A 5,789-nucleotide genomic window follows, 5' to 3' on the forward strand; every position below is an offset into this window, starting at 1 on the left:
AGGAGCCAAGGCTCTGGGACTAAAGATTGCCAACATGACCAATCGGAAGAACTGCAAGCGTATGTCATGTCTGAGGGCATTGACCCTGAGCTGGCGCTGGAACTCATGAAAGATATGAAAAAACCTTGGTTTCCACACTGGTTAGTTCCCTTAGTTTGTTCCATGTTGCAGTTATTAATTTTTTGTACTTCCCTATGTGGGGAAGGGGATGCGAGGGGGGCTGTTTTCTTTAAAAACATCGAAGTAACCATTGTAATCTTACAGCTGAATTTGCTTCTAAATGTTCATTGAACCCCATGCCGGGGTTTTTATTTTAATAAAAAGTTCAGAATATCTAATCTGCGTTAAGAAGAGCATTATTGTGATGAGATTTAAGAAGCCGACATTGTGCATTCTATACACTAGAGTTGTAAGTGTGGCTTAAATAAGCAGAGTAAACACAACATGTAACCATAGATACTAATTAAGTTACACATATTTATTTCATAATTGTTTCCATGGCTATCACTTGCAGTTTTTTTGGTTTTTTTTTTTTTTTAAACTACAAACACCACAATGATACACGCTAATCAGTTCACATTGTGATTTAATATTGGATGAATGATTGCAGTTTGAGCTCATATCAAACTGATCAGTGGTGGGGTAGAGGACCTCTTCAAGTCCTTTGAACTTGTCTTTGTCTGGAGATTTTAGTGTCCAAGGAGAGATGAACCCTTTTTCCGAATACAATTATTTCTTTTTGGTTGGTGAATCGTACCAAATGCACTTTGGTAAGAATTATCTTAGAAAAATACCATAATATTTTGCTTTATTATTTGACAGTTTTATGCCATATTTCTTTAATTTTTTTGTGCTTTCAAAACATTATTATTTTCGCTTTCTTTTCCTTCAAAGTTACATAATTCCTCATGAACATTTTCTTGTTTTTCAGTGTTGTCCTTTCTTTCTTTCTTTTTTTTTTTTTTTTTTTTACTATTTTAGTTTTGTCCATTAGTATTAAGAGATAAATACATGCTCAATAACTTCAAAATTTTTTCTTTATCATAGATTAGGTCGATGTTAGGTTCTTACACATTTTACATAGTCCTTCGGATTTTGTTATTTTTTTTTTCTATAATGCACAAATTTCTTACAGATTTTTTTTTTTTTTTGAGAGTGCTTCTAGTTTTTTTCACATTACAGTTTTTTGTAAACTTTGGCATTAGATTTTTTTATTTTTAAAGTAGGTATATATATTCTTAGAATTTAGATGTAGAATGTTCTGTTAGTGTTTTTTCTGGAAAATTGAACTGGTAGTGGAAATGTCTAGAATAAGTAAGGGAATTCCCTGCTGTCCAGGTAGTCTAGATCCTGCTCTCCTCCTGAAGCTGCTTTAATTTGTTATATATATGTTTTTATGTTGATTTGTACTAGAGTAATAGAAATTGGAACTACTGAGCATAAAGAAAATTAACAATTAAAAAGAAACAACTTAGTTTCTGTCTTTTATGGTGTTTTGTGCGTTCTTCATATCCACATGGATTCTTATACGTTTTTAGAAAAGATCAATAATTCCAGCATTAAGTATTTTCACATGTGCATCATTTATTTACTGTTTATTTTATGGTACTAATAAGTGTGCTATATTTCTATATGCATTTTATCTGTGCCACACTCGGACATTGCATGCATCATACTGGTGCATTGCAAACATGCACAGTGAATTTTTTGAAAAGCACATTTGTCAAAGCAGCCTATAAGCAGATTAAATGTTAAAAGTGCTTATGTCCCAGGCTTTGCTATATGCTATGTTATTATGTATGTTTTAATGTATTGGAAGTATTTCTTATTTTCTTTAAGGTTTGGGGCAGGATATCATACGGTATGGATTTGAGTTGGAGCAAAGATCATGAGCATGACTGTCTATGGAGAATCAACCCTATGTTGGCATTAGTGCGGGGGCTACTTGGCTGTTGGTTTTTATCTTGTATGGCAGATTGTGGAACTGACCAGTTTACATTTGCCAAACTCCCTTACAATCAAAAGACGAGAGCAAAATATGGTTTTTATCCACAAAGTTCCATCTGGGAAACAAGAATAAGTATGGATCAAAGAACAATTTTTCCATAGATCCTTCGCGATCACCTTAGAATACTTAAGGTTTATTTTTGCAACTCTGTAAATCATGACATGCAAAATAATTTGCAAAAATTGTGTTCTTATGCCTTTTTCAGCAATTGATCATTCCTTTTTTATTTGGTATGAAAGTTTTTACGTGTTGTTCCCCTTTTATTTTTCATCCCTTAGACATGAACTAGATTAGTACTTGCACCAACTGGATTGAGCTTGATGCCCTTGTGAACTGGAGGTGAAAACTGGTGTTGGTGAAGATCAAGAAACTTTATTCAGCCATCCTTTGGTATTACAGCAACCTGTCATAACCAACGTGTCTATCCCCTTTGCTGCAATTGGTAACAAGGAAGAAGATAGACGACTCCGCTCTTCCTTATGCAGTTTTGCACCAGTACAAGATACAAAGGTAATTTTGTAGATTGTCCTCGGGTCTTTTTGTGTTATTTTAACACTTTTTCAAAATTGTGCCATAAAAAACTCTTTTTTGGCATGCCTGCTTTAGGGATAAATGTTAACTTAAAATCACCAAGTTATTTTTAGTCTTGATGTGAACTTGTGTAGCAGTTTCTGTGGTGCACATATTAATTTGGCAGACAGTATATCACTCAAAGTATGTTTTTTAACAACAAAATTATTTGCATCATTTGTCTGTATTGTTGTTCTCCATTTCTTGAAATTCTAAATCAATTTCTTGAATGCACAGTAAAAGTATCATTAATTTTATTTAAATTGGTTTACTTAAGTAACATGTTCTAGTATTTCAAATGTTTGTAAAATGTTTGAAATGAAAATTTATGATTCTGTGATTTATTAGTAGTGCATGCCTTCTTAACTAGCAAAAGCATAATGCCACGCACACCCAGGCGTACCGCTCTACTTCTTCACGCGATACACGAAGAATGCTATAGTGGAAAAAGAGATGCATGAATTATCTGAATGTACTTTTTGTGGAGGTCTTTAACTATTTTTGACTATTTTATTTGTTATATATATATATTCTTTTCCTGTCATGTTTACTTTACTTCATTACTGTGTATCTTTAATCTGTGGCTATGTGTTTGGTGTCAGAGCATATTATTTGTTTCCTCAGCTTTTAATGTCATTTCTTATTATCATTTGGTCAGCGCAGAGGTGGTGACCTGCTTTGGCTGCAGTGGTGTGTGTAATAGTGCTTTATTATTATTTCTAAATATTATTTTAATTTTTTTTTTAAACTTTTCATATGAGGAGGGGTCGTCGCCGTAAGACAATAAGCACAATCATGCTTATGAGAAGCTGCCCTGGCTTTAGACACTACATGGCCTTCATCGAGATTGCTTGTAGCTGCTGGGTGATAGACCGCAGCAAATGATATTACGGGCATATGCTGAAGAGCCACTGGCTTGGAAGATCTCCTAGTCATTCGAACTCGTGGACCATCCCCTATCGAGAGGTGAGACATTTTCTTGCTTATGATTGATAGTTGATAGATATGTTGAAGGCTGTTTGAGTGGTATCGCAATAAATTATAATGATGATATATGATGATGATGATGATGATATATGATTATTTTTAATTTATCCAGCCTTCTGAGAAGCAAACCCCGCCCCCCAGATGCTAATGCTAATAACATGTAGTTTTTTTGTTATCTTTCTACTTGGTGTGATTCTAGAGCTGTATGCTTGATGGATTCAATCCTATTAACCTAGGCTGAATTTTTTATGAAAACACTGCACCTCAAATTCCACCTAATAAGTACTTTGCCCCCTGGATAACGGTAAAACTTGCAATACTACAACAATAACTCACATTAATATTACTTTAACGAGGTGCATGTCAGGAATTCTGTTACATAAAGTCAGAGCAATCAATATAATGGTCAACGTGAGGTGAATGTATCTTTGAAATTATGATTCACTGAACCCCAGGGCCGGCTTGGAAGCAGATTTACACAAACTTTTCACAGGTATTTTTATTATGTTGCCAGTATATTGGTTCATCTTGTCTGACTAGCTGTGGGAACGGTTAGTCTAGTGGATAGTCTAATTTTTTTTCATTTGATTAGTTAATGTGGGTATTTTTTTTTCTATCTTATGCTTCTCGTTTAAGTCTGTTGGCTTTGTTGAATTACTTGATATAGAAACAACCCTCTCTTGCTAATTCATGCTAATGTTATGTTGTGTTTTAGCTACGCTTTTTATAAGTTGCTTTAAAAAGAGTTGCTTGATGAGTAGATGCATGGACTTTTTGACTATTTCAATTCTGCAGTAATTATATATATTATATGTTAAATGTAAATCTTACACTGATGTTTCCAGGCAATATCGCTGGCTATTGGTATGTATGAAGATTTCCATCATTAAGTAGACCTTGCTGTTGACTTGGAAAGGGTGTGTTATGGCTAGGTGTCTAACCCATGGACAGCTGTTGAATCTCAGTGATAAAACACTGCGTATGATGTGAGGTGTCTTTGTTCTTATTTGTGTATGCTGATCATATGCTATGTGTTTGTGGCATGTATGCATGTCCACATTGGAAATAATTGTTAAAATATGTTATATATATAAGCAAGTAGTCTTGATTGACTCTAGGCAGGATTGCAGCAACTCAGTATCTTATAATAATAATTAAATGAAGTAAAAAAATGTATAAAGTTCACATTCAAATTAGAGCATTAATAAATGTAGAGAAAAAAAAAGTTGTTTGAGTGGTCTGTATGCAGTGGTAAGATTTTATGGTAAGATGTTACTGTTTGTTGACTGGTGTTGATTGTATTCATAGATTGTTCTCTTCATATGGCAAGGTAGGGTACTTCACATTGTATGAACTACCTTTAGACAGGGGTGGGCAATTATTTTCGCAGGGCCGCATGAGAAATTGGTGGTTTTAGAGGGCCGGACTAATATAGTAAAACTCCGCTTTTACCCGTACTCTCTGAGTATGTATAGTACTATACTTCTCCTTGCACAGCGGGCGGCGCCGTTCAGAGACAGGCAGCGGGCCGGCCTTTGCCAGGTCTACTTTAGAAGCTTCTGTGCCAAACAACAATCTTTTTTTCTTACAGCAATGGGGATCATTTGAATAAGGCATTACAGGGCAGTTTTACGACTTCAAGAAAGGAAGCTGGTTCCACATTCAAGCCATTTGTCACTCGACATTGATGCTCGCATGTGGGGAATGTGCCGCCAGTGTCTTCTTCTCCCTGACTCAAGTGCATGAGTTTTAATTACCACAGTAAAGGTGCTTGTGAAAGCTGTTGGCAGCCATAATAGGGATGACATAAACTGGACAGGTTTGACTTTTTTTTTCAACATAGCCAGATCTTTTGTTTGTTTGCATATCCTCATCGTTCTCCTTGCTGTACTTTTATATTTGTAAGTAGGTAATATTGTTAATATACCTTGGATATTTATGAATCTTCATTATTTTATCATCTGGACTGCATACACAGATTTCAAATGCATAGTGAAGTAAAATTAGTTATAATGATTTTTCATTCTATTAAGCGTTAAAATATTTTAAGGAACTGTCAACTATTATGATTAAGTTTCATTAAATAATGGAGAACATGTCATTGTCGATAGAAGACAAACCCTGTAAACTTTGTTGTAAAACGTCAAGCTCATTATCATTTTTTTTAATATACTGTAATATTATCACATCTGTCAGGCTGATTCAAATTACCACGAGCGGATTG

The sequence above is a fragment of the Pomacea canaliculata genome, linkage group LG2 (assembly GCF_003073045.1).
Source record: "Pomacea canaliculata isolate SZHN2017 linkage group LG2, ASM307304v1, whole genome shotgun sequence".
Lineage (NCBI taxonomy): Eukaryota > Metazoa > Mollusca > Gastropoda > Architaenioglossa > Ampullariidae > Pomacea > Pomacea canaliculata.